We start from the raw sequence: 20,108 nt of genomic DNA, 5'->3' as shown, positions 1-20,108 counted from the left end.
GTATATAGTACATTAATAAAATTAAAGTTTGTACTGACTCGAAAAGATGCAGTCTTGTTGCAACCCTTGTCCACAGTACGAGCAGCCTTTAGGGGCTCGCCATCTGACAAGTGTTCATGACGTCGCCTTTCCGGCTGAGATCTTTTTTTAATATGTGACTTGTAAGTACTGCATCTTTTCGAGTGAGTACAAACTTTAATTTTATTAATGCACTACATACCTAATGTTTTAGTACTGTTAGTCTAATTCACAGTGGTTTGCGGAGTACAGATGGAGAAGTAGATGTAGATTTACCTCAATGTCGATTATCTGGTCTCTAATTGTTAGTTTGAGACAAACGAGACATTGGAGATTCGACGTTTTTCGTGGATACTGCAGTGCTGTCTTTCGAAGGCGCAACAGTTGGGTTCCACAGTGTTAAGGCACTGGACTGGTATTTAGGGGGAGTGCCGTTCAAGTGCCCGTCCGGAAGTCTTGATCTATTTTTTGGTGGTTTTACTAAACAGTTTGTGGTGAATACTGGGATGGTTCCTTTGCAAGGGCAGAATTGGATTCTCTGCATCCTTTTGAAATCTAATCTTACCGTCAACAGTACATTATGTTCAACAGTACATTAAATCCAAGTCCTCTTTTCCCTTCTTGCCGGTGGCGTGGACATTCTCCGATGTTTATGCAGTGCTATGGAGAGAGATGACCTGTATGGAACACTGACAGCTGAGTGTGTACAAGCCAGCTCGTATATTAAAAAAAAAAAAAAAGAAAAGAAAAATTAACCTAAACTCCTCCCCCACAGGCCATGAAGGCCCAAAGGTTCCGACTGGCCGCCGTGTCATCCTCACCCCACAGGTGTCACTGGATGCTTATATGGAGGGGCATGTGGTCAGCATATCGCTCTTCCGGCCGTATGTCAGTTTTCGAGACCGGAGCCGCTACTTCTCAATCAAGTAGCTCCTCAGTTTGCCTCACAAGGGCTGAGTGCACCCAACTTGCCAACAGCGCTTGGCAGACCGGATGGTCACCCATCCAAGTGCTATCCCAGCCCGACAGCGCTTAATTTTGATGATCTGACGGGAACCGGTGTTACCACTGCGGCAAAGCCGTTGGCCCTCGTATATTTAATCTCGCCAATCAAATCATCTGTTAGCAACTTTTGTAACGGCTATATAATGTCCTATTTCCTGCGCCGAGAGAAATACCCACTCATCAACAATGTTCCTATCTAAAAGAATTTAAGCGGAATCTTGTGTAAGGTTTAATTTATCTTATATCTGCAGATTGTGTACCTTGACAGTCCGCCTCCATAGCCGAGCGGTCAGCGCGTCTGACTCTTAGGTCGAGCATCTGAGTTCAATTCCCGTTACTGTGAGGGATTTTTCCGTGGTACGAGAACTGAAACGGGATCAGCTTCTTGATACCAACTGAAGAGCTACTTGAATGAGACGTACCGGCACCAAGGTGTACATAACAGACAACGGCTGGGAGGTAGCCCATTCTTCTCCATACTGTATCCTCATAACGTTACATGGCAGAGGATGACGACATTGCGTGACCTTCAGAGCCTCGTCGCAGAGTTGGTTTAATATTCAGGCGAGTCATAAATACTGTCCTGTCCATCTCCCCGTCTCCTCCACTGTGTTATTGTTACTCTGTAGTTGAAAATAGACCCTGGGTGCCGTCCAGTACGACCAGCACGGGGGAGGGTCATACGGCGAGACGTCTGCCGGTGGCCTGGGGTTCTCTCTTACAGCCTGTGACAGCCTACACTAATCTTTGTAGTTGAGGACGCTGAAAAACTCCTGCACAGTGACATTCGCTTTCGACGCTGCTGGTTCGAATCATGGGTATGGAAGAAATTTTTACTACCAGCATCTGGCTAGCAAGGACGGATACATTTTGGCTTAAATTCCTTCAGCAACAGATTTCGCTCCAACTTCCTGCATTAAATTAAAAATTTGTCCATAGTGTGTCAAGAAGAGAGAGCGCGTCTCACTGTTGATGTTGATCCAACCGCCGAAGGATCAAGTTATGTCTGGCAATCCCGTCGATACTAATAAAGTGGACCAGACTGTGTCAGCACTAGAATTCTTTCACTCTCTTCTCTCATCACTGTCCATTAGAATCATACGTTTTCATTTTCGTCTGTTACCTTTCATATGAATTGGCATGAAAACAGCGCATAATCTGAAACCTAATTGTCAAGTGAAGGCAGGATTCTGTTACGATTGCGGACGGGGACGCAATCTGCCTTTTACAGTTACACACACTTATTTTTAAAACAGTAATTCCAGACTCAACAATAAATAAAAAACACCACACGTTATTAATGAACGAATAAACAACTGTGCAAATAGTAGTGCTTTCAGTGCATTACAATTTAGCAAATCACCATAAAATGCATATAATGTTAAAAAAAAAAAAAAAAAACAAGCCACTGTGATCACGGTTGAAGGCTTTACACGCCAAGAATGGCAATAAATTAAGAATGTTTAAGAACTCTCTTCAATTACAACTTACAGGTATTGAAATATTGAAAGGTAAGTGGCCAAAAACACAGCAGAAGGTATCAGACGCCAGGAACTGTAGTAAATAAGATTTTAAGGCTTATTGCTAAAATACAAAATCGGTTTATTTTTTTAAACCAAATGACAACAGTCACGGCTGAAGGCCTTTCACGCCAGGAACCGCAATTATATAAAAAAAATTTAGAAACCTGCTGTAAAACAGCAAATACAAACGAAGGTTAATTAAAATAAACAAGCAACTGCCCACCAAACGGGTGAAATAAGATGATACACTAACCCCCAGGGCAGGTAACTGGGACGTTAGCGGCCACCAGGCAGGAAAAATACCGCTGGTTGAACTTAACAAAATGTAACAAGCTGAACGCAGTAAACAGTAATAAGAAGCCGAGGAAAGCTAATCAGAACAGGTTTCCCCAAGCACTCCTCTCGCTGCTCTTCGCCTTGGCAACACTACGAGCAGCAACACGAACCCAAGTCACTGGGGAATCACGAGATGTCACAATGGTGGAGGCTGAATCCAAATGAACTCATTTTAAAGCCTGCAGGATCTGGTTGATGACGATGTCGTGCACACTCGTGACCACAGCCCTTCCATCCGGCAGCCCATGCGCTCCACCTGCGGTCCCGGCGTGTTCTCTCACTGCACGGACCTGGCTCCTGGTTGGGCTGGATTGGTTTGAGGGAGGAAACCAGACAGCGAGGTCATCGGTCTCATCACATTAGGAAAGGATGAGGAAGGAAGTCGGCCTTGCCCTTTCAAAGAAACCATCCTGGCATTTGCCTGGAGCGATTTAGGGAAATCACGGAAAACCTAAATCAGGATGGCCGGACGCGATGTTGAACCGTCGTCCTCCCGAATGCGAGTTAAGTGTGCTAGCCACTGCGCTACCACGCTCAGTATACCTGGCTCCTCCTGAGTCCCCAGCCAAACTGGCACACTCACACGTCCCAGAAAAACAACGCCGCCGCCCCAAAGATAGGGCAACAGTTACTACATATCGATAACCGCCAGTCCTGCCACTAGCGATCGGGCATCGCTTGCGAAACCGAGTGGCGCCAGTCAACACGAGAAGAAGACAAACAACCACAAACATGCCACCTAAACGATACATCTGGCCTGCAACAGCGGGCAGAAACATACAAACAGCACTAACTCGAGCCGCAGCACGTCTCATAAGCATTATGGTTCTGAAGGGGAAAAGAAAAATACGCATAAAATACACGCAAAGACAGAAAATGTATGTTATAAAATAATAAAGAAACCGATGCACCTCGAAGGAGTCATGCGAATAGGGCGAAAATCGGTAGATGTGATGCACTCAAACAAACAAATGACTACAATTTCAGACAGATTGGACGATTTATTCGAGAGAAAGAGCTTCACAAACTGATCAAGTCTACAACGCGTTGCCCCACACATGGACCTTATACAAGCAGTTACTCGGCTTGGCATTGAGTGATAGAGTTGTCGCTTGTGCTCCTGCGGGATACCCTGCCTAATTCCGCGCAGTTGGTGCGCTAGATCGTCAAGTTCCCTAGCTGGTTTGAGGGCTCTCCCATACTGCTCTATATGTTCTGAACTGGGGAGAGATGCGGTTTGGCTAGCAGAGACACAAGCAGTAGAAACTCCCATCGTGCAGGAGGGCATTATCTTGCAGAAAATTAAGCCCAGAATGGACTGCCATGAAGGGCAACAAAACGGGGTTAGTCTATAGTCGACGTACCACTGTGTTGCAAGGGTGCTGGCGATGACAACCAAAGAGTTCCTGCTATGAAATGAAATGGTTCCCTCGAAATTCGCTGTTTGGCTGGCAACAGTGAGCTTGCAATCACACCGCTCTCTTCGCAGCTCACGGAGCACAGTTCAAAGCAGGAATCATCATTGAAGACAATTTTTCTGCACTCAATGAGAGTCCAGACGTAATCTGCGCATGGGGTTGTTCCTAAACAGAAGTCAATGGTAGTCGTCACAAGAGATGTTGTGAGCCCAGCCCCCTTTCTGTTAGCCGTCTGTTAAGGGTCCTTGTGATCACTGAAGCACCAGTTGCAATTCGGATCGATGATGATGATGATTAATCTGGCGCTCTGAGTGCCTGCCTGACGACTGCTCGTTTCTTAGGCTCTGTCGTCTCTCTAGGTCGAGCAATTGCTTCTTGACGCTATTTTCGGCCATGGTTCACCCAATTATGCCAACATCGTGGAATGGTGGTGTCCCCCGTATTCAACTGCCAAGCGATTTGCCGATTACTTTAACCGGCTCCTTTGAGCCTCTACACGTCTTCCATCAAATATGAATATAAATCTGTGGCCAGTTTGCCTGCTATCTTTTTTTGTCTTAGAATGTACCTACATAAAAAATTATGATTTTTTTTGAAAATGTACATACTACTCTTCGTTCACACGCCTGTCTGCTAGGGATAATTACTGTCCAGCTCAGTACACGGAATGATGTTCGCATATCGACATGACCCCGGTTTACTATTTTTCCCAGCTGCGAGGTTAAGTTGCACTGCAGCTTTGAGTATTCATTCATCCATTGGCCGACAAAGTTTACAGTTTAACATTTTCCATCGCGACCTGTATGAATATCAATTTCTGACCAGTTTGGGTGTCTGGTTTCTTTTCTTAGAATGTACCTACATATAAATAATATTTTTTCTAAATGTACATACTACTCTTTAGCCGTCTGGCGCACAGAAATATGTCTATCCAGAATCCAAAAGGCACGTGCCACTAGTTCAACGCAAAAGAAAAACGTGGTCTGTAGTAGGCAGTACTGTGATTTTTATTATTACGTTTATTTAACAGATGGAGACTGTGGATCCCCACAAATACAAAATTCTAATGCAATATGCTGCATTGCTACATTATAAATTTCGTAATTTATAATTCTGAGCTACACTACCATAAAACACTACACTACACAGCACTATAATACACTACACTACTGTGGTTGGCAGCAGACATAAGCTACATTTTGTCATTTGCCTCGATATTTAACCCCTGGAACACTGAGGCACAGCTAAATATTCACACGATTGTCCTGTTGCGCCAGCATAATCATATAGCAACATATCTCACACATTACAGTCCCATACACTCTGCAGTTGCACTTGACACGAAACTCTCCTACAGCGCAAGAGAAGGCGCCATTGAGGACTGGAGAGGAAAACTCTCTCCGATTAGGTGACTTAACAACCTTCCAGCGTGTTCCAACCAGCGGCGACATACGATTCTATCTGTACCACAACTTCTACTTATTCAATTGTGATCCCCAACAGTTCGATGGATGAAAAAGTTTTGGCGCTCAATTTTGTTCTTTGTTCATTTGCGTAGCGACTAGTAATTTGTTCGCAACAAGACTTTAACGTACCTGTTGAATAACTAGTTTTAATATCCAGAATGAGATTTTCACTCTGCAGCGGAGTGTGCGCTGATATGAAACTTCCTGGCAGATTAAAACTGTGTGCCTACCGAGACTCGAAATCGGGACCTTTGCCTTTCGCGGGCAAATGCTCTACCAACTGAGCTACCCAAGCACGACTCACGCCCCGTCCTCACAGCTTTAATTCTGCCAGTACCTCGCCTCCTACCTTCCAAACTTAACAGAAGCTCTCCTGCGAACCTGCAGAACTAGCACTCCTGAAAGAAAAGATATTGCGGAGACTTGGCTTAGCCACAGCCTGGGGGATGTTTCCAGAATGAGATTTTCACTCTGCAGCGGAGTGTGCGCTGATATGAAACTTCCTGTCAGGGTAAAACTGTGTGCCGGACCGAGACTCGGTTAAGTTTGGAAGGTAGGAGACGAGGTACTGGCAGAGGACGGGGCATGAGCCGTGCTTGGGTAGCTCAGTTAGTTTTAATATGTTTGTCATCGACAGTAAAGTCGAATCTTGCTCTCCTTCCAACTCTCATCCTTTTCTGAATGAGCTATCTATTATTATAACAGTATTTAATATATCTCTAATAGAAAAGTACCCGTGGTCTAGGGGTAGCGTCTTTAATTGATAATCAAAATGCTTTCGGTTCAGGGTTCCATCCCCGCCACTGCCTAAATTTTGATAAATAATCAGCATTGGCGGCCGAAGACTTCCGGCATAAGAAGTCAGCCTCATTCTGACAACGGCCTTGTCAAAGAGGGCCCTTGTCCTAGGGGTGGGAAATTGCCCCTAAAGACGGAAGAATCAGCAATGATCAACGACATGAGGATGCAGAAGGCAATGGAAACCACTCCATTAAAGACACGTAACGTGTATCCACAGGACATGTGGCCTGTAATTGAAGAAGTGTCATGATGTTCTCTCCATTGGCAAAAGATTCCGGAATAGTCCCCCATTCGGATCTCCGGGAGGGGACTGCCAAGGGGGAGGTTACCATGAGAAAAAGATTGAATAATCTACGAAAGGATAACGTTCTACGAGTCGGGGCGTGGAATGTCAGAAGCTTGAACGTGGTGGGGAAACTAGAAAATCTGAAAAGGGAAATGCAAAGGCTCAATCTAGATATAGTAGGGGTCAGAGAAGTGAAGTGGAATGAAGACAAGGATTTCTGGTCAGATGAGTATCGGGTAATATCAACAGCAGCAGAAAATGGTATAACAGGTGTAGGTTCAAATGGTTCAAATGGCTCTGAGCACAATGGGACTCAACTGCTGTGGTCATAAGTCCCCTAGAACTTAGAACTACTTAAACCTAACTAACCTAAGGACAGCACACAACACCCAGCCATCACGAGGCAGAGAAAAGCCCTGACCCCGCCGGGAACAGGTGTAGGTTTCGTTATGAATAGGAAGGTAGGGCAGAGGGTGTGTTACTGTGAACAGTTCAGTGACCGGGTTGTTCTAATCTGAATCGTCAGCAGACCAACACCGACAACGATAGTTCAGGTATACATGCCGACGTCGCAAGCTGCACATGAACAGATAAAGAAAGTGTATGAGGATATTGAAAGGGTAATGCAGTATGTAAAGGGGGCGAAAATCTAATAGTCATGGGCGACTGGATTGCAGTTGTAGGGGAAAGAGTAGAAGAAATGGTTACAGGAGAATATGGGCTTGAGACAAGGAATGAAAGAGGAGAAAGACTAATTGAGTTCTGTAACAAGTTTCAGCTAGAATCACAAGAGGAGGAGGTATACTTGGAAAAGGCCGGGAGATACGGGAAGATTTCAATTAGATTACATCATGGTCAGACAAAGATTCCGAAATCAGATACTGGATTGTAAGGCGTACCCAGTAGCAGATATAGACTCAGATGACAATATAGTAGTGATGAAGAGTAGGGTGAAGTTCAAGACAATAGTCAGGAAGAATCAATACGCAACGAAGTGGGATACGGAAGTACTAAGGAATGACGAGATACGTTTGAAGTTCTCTAACGCTATAGATACAACAATAAGGAATAGCGCAGTAGGCAATACAGTTGAAGAGGAATGGACATCTCTAAAAAGGGTCATCACAGAGGTTGGGAAGGAAAACATAGGTAAAAAGAAGTTAGCTGCGAAGAAACCATGGGTAACAGAAGAAATACTTCAGTTGATTGATGAAAGGAGGAAGTACAAACATGTTCCGAGAAAATCAGGAATACAGAAATACAAGTCTCTGAGGAATAAAATAAATAGGAAGTGCAGACGAAATGGCTGCAGGAAAAGTGTGAAGACATCGAAAAATATATGATTGTCGGAAGGACAGACTCAGCATACAGGAAGGTCAAAACAACCTTTGGTGACATTAAAAGCAACGGTGGTAACATTAAGAGTTCAACGGGAATTCCACTGTCAAATGCAGAGAAGAGAGCAGATAGGTGGAAAGAATACCTTGAAAGCCTCTATGAGGGTGAAGATTTGTCTGATGTGATAGAAGAAGAAACAGTAGTAGATTTAGAAGAGATAGGGGACTCAGTATTAGAATCGGAATTTAAAACAGCTTTGGAGGACTTACGGTCAAATAAGGCAGAAGGGGTAGAAAACATTCCATCAGAATTTCTAAAATCATTTGGGGGAAGTGGCAACAAAACGACTATTCACGTTGGTGTGTAGAATGTATGAGTCTGGCGATATACCATCTGACTTTCGAAAAAACATCATCCACACAATTCCGAAGACGGCAAGAGCTGACAAGTGCGAGAATTATCGCACAATCAGCTTAATAGCTCATGCGTAGAAGCTGCTTACTAGAATAATATACAGAAGAATGGAAAAGAAAATTGAGAATGCGCTAGGTGACGATCAGTGTTGCTTTAGGAAAAGTAAAGGGACGAGAGAGGCAATTCTGAGGTTACGGCTAATAATGGAAGCAAGGCTAAAGAAAGATCAATACACTTTCATAGGATTTGTCGACCTGGAAAAAGCGTTCGACAATATAAAATGGTGCAAGCTGTTCGAGATCCTGAAAAAAGTAGGGGTAAGCTATAGGGAGAGACGGGTCATATACACTATGTACAACAACCAAGAGGGAATAATAAGAGTGGACGATCAAGAACGAAGTGCTCGTATTAAGAAAGGTGTAAGACAAGGCTGTAGCCTTTCACCCCTACTCTTCAATCTGTACATCGAGGAAGCAATGATGGAAATAAAAGAAAGGTTCAGGAGTGGAATTAAAATACAAGGTGAAAGGATATCAATGATACGATTCGCTGATGACATTGCTATCCTGAGTGAAAGTGAAGAAGAATTAAATGATCTGCTGAACGGAATGAACAGTCTAATGAGTACACAGTATGCTTTGAGAGTAAATTTGAGAAAGACGAAGGTAATGAGAAGTAGTAGAAATGAGAACAGCGAGAAACTTAACATCAGGATTGATGGTCACGAAGTCAATGAAGTTAAGGAATTCTGCTACCTAGGCAGTAAAATAACCAATGACGGACGGAGCAAGGAGGACATCAAAAGCAGACTCGCTATGACAAAAAAGGCATTTCTGGCCAAGAGAAGTCTACTAATATCAAATACCGGCCTTAATTTGAGGAAGAAGTTTCTGAGGATGTGCGGGTGGAGTACAGCATTGTATGGTAGTGAAACATGGACTGTGGGAAAACCGGAACAGAAGAGAATCGAAGCATTTGAGATGTGGTGCTATAGACGAATGTTGAAAATTAGGTGGACTGATAAGGTAAGGAATGAGGAGGTTCTACGCAGAATCGGAGAGGAAAGGAATATGTGGAAAACACTGATAAGGAGAAGGGACAGGATGATAGGACATCTGCTAAGACATGAGGGAATGACTTCCATGGTACTAGAGGGAGCTGTAGAGGGCAAAAACTGTAGAGAAAGACAGAGATAGGAATACGTCAAGCAAATAATTGAGGACGTAGGTTGCAAGTGCTACTCTGAGATGAAGAGGTTAGCACAGGAAAGGAATTCGTGGCGGGCCGCATCAAACCAGTCAGTAGACTGATGACCAAAAAAAAAAATGTCGGTCTAATGATTTAGTGACGACAAATCTAATTCTAAGGGGACGACAGAAATATTTCACCCTGTGATAAATATTTGGATCACTATAAACGCTAAGAATGGGGTGAACGTACTGATATTACTCTTTCTCTCTCTTCCTGAAGTCTCTTACTCTAGACTGATAGACACTGTTCTCTTGTATGCAGTTTGCTTATCCATCGAACAAGTAAGTTTTACAGTCGTCTCCCCTATGACTGTTTGCCCTTGTTATTCCTATCTCACGTCGGTTTGTAGTAGCTAATAGCCTTAGGTATTTAGCAGACGAGACACGTTCCTGTACTTCACAGCGGATCTTGAACTCGGAAAGCATTGTGCTCTCCCACCCTCGTGTCTCTCTCTCTCTCCACTTCTTTTCTTTCCTGCCTTTCTCCCCCTTTCTCTCCACCTTCTTGGCGTACCTAGCGGTCAGTAACATAAAGAGCTGCTTGTACCGATGGGTTTTATGCAGTCCGCAGTGCTTTCAAATACCACACGCAAGATTTTCATATTCTCTTGCGTCTATGTGCAACTATTAGTCCTACAGGAAAAATGAGTAGGACCTTTTCTTAGGGAATTAAAATTTAATGCAGTCAAATATTTTACTGTAATTTGTTTTTGCTAGAGGCTGTAGTTTCTAAAATATTCAACGAACCCCATGAAAGTGACCTTCGACTGCGTTTTCCTTGAATAACTCAGAAACTATGCCCTCCAGCTAAAAAGCATCCAGTACAAGATTTAACTACTTTAAATTTTCTGCGAAATGTCCTGTGCCTTTTTATCTGTGGGAGTAACAGTTTGCACGTAGCAAGTGAGAAAATATGAAAATCTCAGATATGTTTTTAAGGCGTTGTCGGTTGTATAAAAGCCATCATTAGGGGCAGCTGAATCGCCCGTATGATCACAGCTAATATTTATTGTGTTATGTAGAAAATACTCTCTACCGCATTCTACACTTCCTTACAGTCATTAGATTACAATATATCCCTGAGGACAACAGCATTGTAGCGAAAATCGGATTTGTCCCATCTGTTTGAATGCTACGGACAAAACGATAATTGAGTAGAATGAGCAATTCACCTGATAGTTCTGTATCTAAAAACTGTGTAGTTTCTATTTCACCCTTGGAGAATTGGTAGAGCGAAAATGAGCGAGAAGGAAGACGATTTCTTTTCTCATAGATTCTCTCTTCGGTTTATCAAAATTTAAAGAGAGCTGCCATAATTGAAAACGCTACGGTCCTTATTATGAGAGAAAATTTCTTATACACAACAGTGACTAACGTTACTAACAGCTTCACCTTCCAGCGGAGTGGATCCAAGTGAAGAATGTCAGGCATCAACAAACAGGACCAGCCACGGATATTACTGTGAGGAAATCCATAGCCCAAACTACAGTGAACTTCTTATTATGTACGCTATTCAAAGTATACTGAATCATGAATTTTGTACCCGTTACATCACCTGATTCATCCTAAAACTTTTTCAACAAATTCAGATTAGTGTTACGCTCCAGTAGGATAATGCCCATGTACATCCTCCCTGCATTACCCAACGCTTTGCCCAAGATGTTGTCAAGTTTCTCCCGCCCAAGGCTCAGCAGACTTCTCCCCATACCTCCTCCCGCCCCAAATCGGGTTCGTTGCCAGACACTATGCAACGGCGTCTGATCCTGTCAACGTTGCCGGTGTCGCTTCTTGATCACGGTGACAAGAGGTATAGTTGAATAACCGAATTTCTTGATAAGTCGAAATTTTGGCAAGTCGCGTGTAAAAGGAATGAATAAATGGAAGAAATTCAGTGTGTCTTTGTACAGTCGATAAATCAAAGCGACTGTCATTAAGTCCGCCTCGCAGACACTATACTTCGTAGTCAGTGGTCATCTACAAATAATTATTAATAGTTGCGATTGTTTCGTCGGTTGCTCAGGTAATTCGTCATTCCAACCATGACGATACCCTCTCCTTTTCTCAAAAATTCGTAACGTACTACAGCACATAAAAGGGTTGCAAAAAATCTTGAAAAATTTCGAGGTTCGGCTTTCGCAGAGAGGATTTGGATTTTTAAGCCAGTGGAACGTGTGAGGGTAAAAAAAAGAATGATGTAACGAAATATTTTGGAATTTGTCATTGACATGGTCGACAAAACTGAAGTAGAAAGATAATATGGCTGTAAAACAAGGCGGAACACAGAAATCCTGGAGAGATGAGTTCCATCTTCTTGAAGAATACTTATTGAAGTAGCTTAGTCAACGTGGGAGAGGACAGGTATATGTTGGAGATAACAAGCTTATAAAAAGGCTACGTAATTCACTATTAGCGACATCATTGGTTCTCCGCAAGTATGGAGTGACTCACTAACTTTAAAAATTCGTTTGTCAGAAGATTACGGGAGTAAATGCGAGCATTGATAACACAATTTGTTCATCATGGGGATCCGAATGTTTTCTTTTGTGTTCTCGCAAATTTGTTCGTTTGAAATATGGAAATAAATATAAAACGATAAAACGGATAAAAATTAAATTTATTTTGAGTTGTAATTCTTGGTTTCCATATTCCTTGTGCCAAGAAGCATGTATATTATTAAAATTGTAGAACAAATTTGATCATCAAACCCGAAAGTTTTGTGAGTTGCCTTGGATTTCGAACTAACGGGGGTTCGCAATAGATGTAGGTTAGAGAATTGCGGCTTGGAACAGTTTAGACGTTTGCTCATAGCCATCTTTGGAATAGAAGTTTAATATATTTTATTATTCCATTTTTAATTGATAGCATTCACTTTTTGTGTGCTGCATTTCTTCTGAAAGATCAAAATTTACTCTTGAAAAGTAAGGCTTTTTAAAATGTGAAAATATGTTACACGGTACAAATAGCGCCATGAACCTAGGAAGAAATATTCTATTAAAATGTGAAAGCCTTGAAGTCGAGAGAAGCGTGTCACCACTCCTTTTGGAAACGAGCACAAATTTCTATTTCTAAGTTAAGGAAAATTATCAGATCGTTAAAAACACGCTGTTTATTTCCAAATATCACATGTTCTGTGTTACAAGACATTCTGTTTCAAGGTAGAAGATAGTGCCAGATCGAGGAAATTTGATTAGACTGCCCAAACATTATATATTTGCTTTCAAAATACACAGAATTTTACTCATCATAAAATTCTGCAACCGAAGAACTAAGAATACATTACAAATAGCTTTGATATGTTATGCAGGACTTAAATATGTAGAACACAAAACATTTACATGTGCTGCACAAAACACAATCTCATGTTTCACAACAGAACCAGTAAAAAAACGGTAGAAAATATTTGTGGCGATCTCGAGTACGCGTCCCTTCCATTGATTTCAAATTCTGTCACTAGACTGGATCACCGACCAGGAAGCATCGTATATTACTACAGAGTGGCACAAATAAAAATGACCCGGTAAAGAGTTGTAGGGTACAAAGAAACACGGAGAGGCAAGGAAATACAGTACTAACCTGACTATAAAAGACGCTGAAGGTGAGCACGATTCGTCTCTTGACACTTTCGGACTCTGGTCAGAATGTTATTGAAGGCGGATCGAACCTTCTGGAATTGAAGCAGACTCATGCGAAACGTTCTTCTGCAGTTATTGAAGACTGTGCGGGTTGTAGCAGTACGCCTCAGACTTGAGGGCTCTGCACATAAAGTAATCACGCACGGACAGATCAACTGACCTGGGTGCTCAGCTAGGGCGGCGACCAAACTGACCTCTGCTAACAGCTGAGTCAGACGTGAAGATTGTTTAAATGTATTCCAAGGTTCGGCCGGCTGTGTCGGCAGTTGCTTCATCCTGTAGAAAGTAGCTGTAGGTCCTTTCCTCCTCCGTTAATGCTCACACAAAAGGTTTCAAAATGTATCCATTCGTCCGGGTCCCTTTTATTTGCCCCACCCTGTGGGTGTACTGTCCTCAAAGTACAACACTCTCTCCTAACACAGAATACTTTCTACCAAGATGATTTATTAAACCTTTATGATCTTCCATAAGTAGGATTGGAGTACTGACATGTCCTGCCGTACCACAGAAATCGTTATCCAACACGGTATATGGATGCCCGTCAAGTCTCTGAGATTATCGTCGAACAGAGCATTGAGCGTAAAATTTTATTCCTGTGCAATCATTGTTTCAGCACGTTTCTTCTTAAACATACAGAAGTCTATCATAGCATTCGGATCTACCAGGTTCCTGAAAGGAAAGTTGCGTATTTTCACTAAATCCACATCGTTGTCAACTGAACAGAACAAGAAAGTATAGGGCAGTTAAAAAAATGGTTTATGCTGTGAAACCACCAGGAGTTATGCATTTTACTTCCATAATGGAGCTTACTGACTCTTTTATTTTCCTTAAGCTACAGTAATAAATAAATTGAATTAGCATGTGGAGTACACACTTTGCACCTTTTGATGCCTATGGCACACTGATTACAAATGTGTACTTTATTGGAGTTGGATAGAAAGTAATGGTAACAAGGCTATTATTCTTACCATACTTTACTGACAAACGTTCACCATAATACATGCCCTCAATATAATCTACCCGCATCTTGATCATCTTCTCCCTCACTGGAGGAAGGCGTCATGTACCGTCGGCGCGTGTATCTCTGTACTTATCTCGCATGGACTTGTAATGTGCGCGTGGGGCACACAATACTCGTTAAAGCCTGTACTGTGGTAAGTGAGCGGCGTTCACCTTATGAGAAATATTTTCGTATAGATATCGACTACGTGTACCTGAATGGTGGCAAATCAGACTTACACCCACTCTGTAATAACAATGATCCATCAAGCAAGTTCGAAATGCAATTACACGTCAGGATGGACCAAAAGCAACACTGAAGATGCTACCAATTTGATAATAATACGGTCGCCAGCCTAATTAGGCATTAACTGAGTTTATTCCCTGTACAAGTTGGTATATATTCATGCAAAACAAGTTGTAACACTGCATAATATAGTAGAATTTTAGAACCAAAAAATCTATTGAACTGATAGTTTCACGTTCCGTACTGATATGGAAAAAATCATGAATACATAACACTGCACTATAATGTATCCTACAAAACTTTTTACTGTCTATTAATCTGATTAAAATCGGGCATAGGTTACCCTAGAAATAGCACTTTCGTACCACACACAAAATGTCAATTTTGATAAATATAAAACACTGATAAATTTTGTCTCTTATATTGACTTTAACTTTTGCTGGTCAAACAAATTTAGAACACTTCAAAATTCAAATGAATAAAAGAGGGGGGGGGGGGACCCTGAAACTGTTATGATCGATGTATTAAAAAAAATGATTACTGAATTTATTATGCGTTCAAGATTTCCAGTATATAAGTTACTACTCTTTTCATCTTATTTACTGCTGATTTAAATACCTTTATATGTGTCTCGAAATAATAAACTTCATTACTATATCAATATTAAAGTTATCTTTCAACTTCGTTAGACCTTCGTTATTCATTTACTAGTTCACTAACAAAACATTTCTTTAAACACCATTCTAACATAGCTAGTTCTGCAAATAATTATTATTAACACAAATTTTAATTTTCTTTTTGGGATACTCGGATTGCACAACATTTGGAAAGGACCCTCTCTAGGTTAGTTGAGGGGATAATTAAATGATGGGAAAGTTCTGGTAAAATTTAGGTTATTATTGCACAGTTCACTCTCTGATCCATACGAATACAGTACTAAAAGTTTCAACCTGCTAGTATCGATGCGGCGGTTGGCGGGCGGCGAGATGACGAGGCACAGAACACACATACAACCACAGCTATGGCTCTTGATGTATCGGCACTTCAATTCTTCTTAGCGTCGCAATACTTTTCCATTTAGTGCCTATGGAATTTTGTCATGCTGTGTGGGCGTTGGAACAGCATACCCGAGGCTCAGGGAAACTACGTCTTCCAGGAGAGCCTCCTCGCTCCAGCAGGTGTTGCTCAGACCAATACCAAACTCCAACTAATACCGAGCCCGTTGTGCCGTGCAGTGCGCGCGTGCATTTTCCCGCGCTCGCCCGCCATCCACCTTTTACCGCTCTCTGACAGGCCGGGTATTCACCCGAGGTTTTGATTTCTACATATCCTAACACATTGGCTACGTATGGACCAGGTCCACAGTTATAATTTTAAACACCTTACAACAGTCTCAACATTTGTTACATTTCAGTTCTATCACAATATTACTTGACATTTTACATAAACATTAATATTCACATCGAAACTTGTTTACAGTTTTCTTAACACAATGGCATGAAACAAAAAAAAAAAAAAAAGAAATGAAATCAGAACATCATTTACACAAGTTTATCGAAAAATCAGAAGAAAAAAATTACTTATATGTACAAGTACAGCGTCGTTGTTGTTACAGACTGTCCTGTGGTATCGGTGATTTCTTCTCTCGTGTTGTAGCGCGAACCACAGAGAGATGCTTTCATTCTGACAAACAGATCTTAATCGCATGCATTCATATATCAGGTGAATATGCTGAATGTTCCAGTATCTCCCAGTTCCCATGCACAGGAGCTTCTGTACGGGATTTGCCATGTGGCATCATGCGTTATCATGAAGGACGTTGGGATACAGTGGCAGGAAGTGTAGTTGCTTTCTTCTCAGCGTGACACGAAGCTGATATCGCAAGTAACTGAGATATTAAGCTGCAGTGACCGTCTGTCCTGTGGTACAACGTCGATGCTGGATTATTTCATGCATACCGTAACTCACAATAATCATCACTTTGTTACCAGTTCGTTCATGGTGCACGTTCTGTGGGCGACGATAACCAGGGCGCTTCCATTTATTGGACTGCCGCTTTATCGTGGTTCGAACGACCAAGGCCGTGTTTCAGCCATCGTGACGATTCTTCCAAGAAAGTCTTCACCCTCCCTATGGTAGCGATCAAGTAATTCCTCTGCAAGTGCAGAACGACGCCACTATTGCACATCGGTCATGGCATTCAGCACCCAAGGCGCTGCAATTTTGCGGAACCCAAGAACACTGATAGGTCGGCTGAAATTGTCTCCCCCATTTTCAGACAGTGCACACTGCAACTAACTGAAATACAGCTGTCGCCGTTCACCGCACGACGTCAGCTCACCTTTAGCTATCATCTACAGACAGCACGCTCGCAATCTGAGGCACATGCTTCATGTTACGGCAAGGCTGCCACTACTTTTTATCCAAACCTTCGAACGCTTCACAGTAAATTATGACAATATGTACACTCAAAATAAGACTGAAAGCTGGAAACGAAATTTTAGCCTTAGGAAAACTATTGATTAGGTGGCTCTTGGAAAAATTGTAATTACTGTTACTAATTCTAATGTTTGGCTCACAGTAGCCGTCCCCTGCTATTTAGTGTCGGAAAATACGTATACAAAAACATAAATGGAAGATCACCCCTAAGTTGTTTTAGTTTTCGTTTTCATCACTGTGCTAATTCAGTGGAGGCAAAATGCAAAATACAGGGGTTGGATGTACACAAGCGCAAGTGTATCACCTCTAGCGCTCACATTACCAATTTGTTTCTCTCTTTTCATCGGGACGTTTTTCGATTGCTGGTAGCCTACCACGGACGGCATACTGTGCAGGTAGAAGCGTTTCCATTACCTGCAATCGATACGGGCGGCACACACCCACAAAGGACCAAACCACTCACCGGCTGATGGGCTGGCACTACTAAAAAGCATCTCACTTAAGCTATCCAACAGTAACCGCACTAATGGCGCGGCTTCCCTAATGGACTCTTTGTTTTCAGTGTAAAGTAGGAGGCACTCCAAATGTTGTATGCCTTTGCTTCCATGCTGCGGGTGTGCACAGACGTAAATTTATCTACCCCACCAATTTCGTATCTCCGCATCCATTAAGTCTTTCCGGCCGTGCTCCAGTCCCTCCGTCCCATATTACAGAAGGGTTAATTTACGAGTAAACCAATCTGTCACTGACTGACGTCGACGGATGCTACAAATGTTCAAACCCCTAAATGTTTTATCTTTGGCACTGGTTCTGAAACATTGAGCTAAGAAGCAATTCAGTCCAGCTCAGTTAGTTCTTGCTAAGTTCAGTACATAATAAACATGTTATCAACTGACATGTGACCAAGAAATGTAACGCTTGCGCAATGAACGCTAAAACGTAAATGAAAATGACAACTACTGTTAGGTTCTAGAATTAAAAGTCCATCGAGATTAAAGTGCTTTACTAGAATCAACTAACTACATTTGGATGCTCACTCATGCACACATACAGAGGCAGACACACACACACACACACACACACACACACACACACACACACACACACACACACACGCACACACACAAAATGTGGAGGCACAGGGAGTTTCTACGGAGTAAAAATTGTGGTTCAGATACAAACATTTCTGCAGTAGTTATTTTGACGTTTACCTCTGCCAATGCTATGGCACGTGGAGAATGCTAAATGGCACTTCATATCGAATTATACCTTAAATTGTGTTATGTCTTAAGCCGGCTAAATGAGGCTGTTCAGTATTAGGACGTCGAAGCCATTGTCACCTCTACAGGGTTATGTATAGAGAAGCAATGCGATGTGAACCTAGACTTCTTGAAAACTGCTTCACGCAGTTTGAAAATAAACATTGAACCCCTAATACTTCAAATGTGCCACTATTATTGACCGATTCTTATGTACACCCTCTGCATAAGAAGTATTTAAGCGTGAAATAATTTCATTGGAAAGCTAAGCAGCGCGATGTAGAGAGTTGGCGATAAACAACATAAAGAAGTGCGCTGACGACAAGAGAAATAAATATAACAGTCAAGAGTCAAAACACTTCCCCGAAATCCTTGTGGACGAATGGCACATGTCTCACTGGTGTACGAGGCTGTGTTACAGCCTACTGTAGAAATATCAATGAGTTGTGCATCACCGTAATCAAACGATATGTTGAAGTGTACATACTGTTACAAAACATGCTTAACATGGTTAACAAAATGGACCATCAAAATCTTTAACGAATTTTCGAAGTTATACAGGGTGTTACAAAAAGGTACGGCCAAACTTTCAGGAAACATTCCTCACACACAAAGAAAGAAAATATGTTATGTGGACATGTGTCCGGTAACGCTTACTTTCCATCTTAGAGCTCATTTTATTACTTCTCTTCCAATCACATTATTCATGGAATGGAAACACACAGCAACAGAACGTACCAGCGTGACTTCAAACACTTTGTTACAGGAAATGTTCAAAATGTCCTCCGTTAGTGAGGATACATGCATCCACCCTCCGCGGCATGGAATCCCTGATGCGCTGATGCAGCCCTGGAGAATGGCGTATTGTATCACAGCCGTCCACAATACGAGCACGAAGAGTCTCTACATTTGGTACCGGGGTTTCGTAGACAAGAGCTTTCAAATGCCCCCATAAATGAAAGTCAAGAGGGTTGAGGTCAGGAGAGCGTGGAGGCCATGGAATTGGCCCGCCTCTACCAATCCATCGGTCATCGAATCTATTGTTGAGAAGCGTACGAACACTTCGACTGAAATGTGCGGGAGCTCCATCGTGCATGAACCACATGTTGTGTCGTACTTGTAAAGGCAAATGTTCTAGCAGCACAGGTAGAGTATCCCGTATGAAATCATGACGGTGAATCGAGAAAGTACTGTCATACTGACGAAACTAAAATGATCTCTAACATGGAAATTAAGCGTTTCCGGACACATGTCCACATAACATCTTTTCTTTATTTGTGTGTGAGGAATGTTTGCTGAAAGTTTGGCCGTACCTTTTTGTAACACCTTGTATATTTGTGATGCACCATTTACAGCTAGAGGAAAGCAGGAGAAATGCTCGTAATGTGGGCGCGTCACTTTGAAAAAAAAAAAAGAAAAACATATCAACACCGAGAAGGAGTTTTGCAACATAAACGAATGTTGGTAGGCGTGTTTCTGCATCTGAAAGATGATGTCTGTTAAAATTTCCCGCCAGTCACAGAAGACTGGTACTAGTAGTATCACTATGAGAATGCAGATCAGTTTTTCCTTAAATACACTCATTAATGATCGTAAGTGCTAGTTACTTTTGAAGTTGGATGTGATGAGACCACGCAAGTCAAGAATGCCTTTAAGGCAACAAAGGCGCCGTTATCA

The 20,108-nt window shown here is 42.1% G+C and overlaps 1 pseudogene; it reads right to left on the bottom strand.

Annotated features, from left to right (window-relative positions):
• Window positions 1-987: 987 nt before the first annotated feature.
• LOC124712817 lies at window positions 988-1,105 on the bottom strand (annotated as a pseudogene).
• Window positions 1,106-20,108: the final 19,003 nt, after the last annotated feature.

The sequence above is a fragment of the Schistocerca piceifrons genome, chromosome 8 (genome assembly GCF_021461385.2).
Source record: "Schistocerca piceifrons isolate TAMUIC-IGC-003096 chromosome 8, iqSchPice1.1, whole genome shotgun sequence".
Taxonomy (NCBI): domain Eukaryota; kingdom Metazoa; phylum Arthropoda; class Insecta; order Orthoptera; family Acrididae; genus Schistocerca; species Schistocerca piceifrons.
Note: the sequence above shows the minus strand (reverse complement) of the source record. Positions and strands in the feature narration are given on the sequence as shown.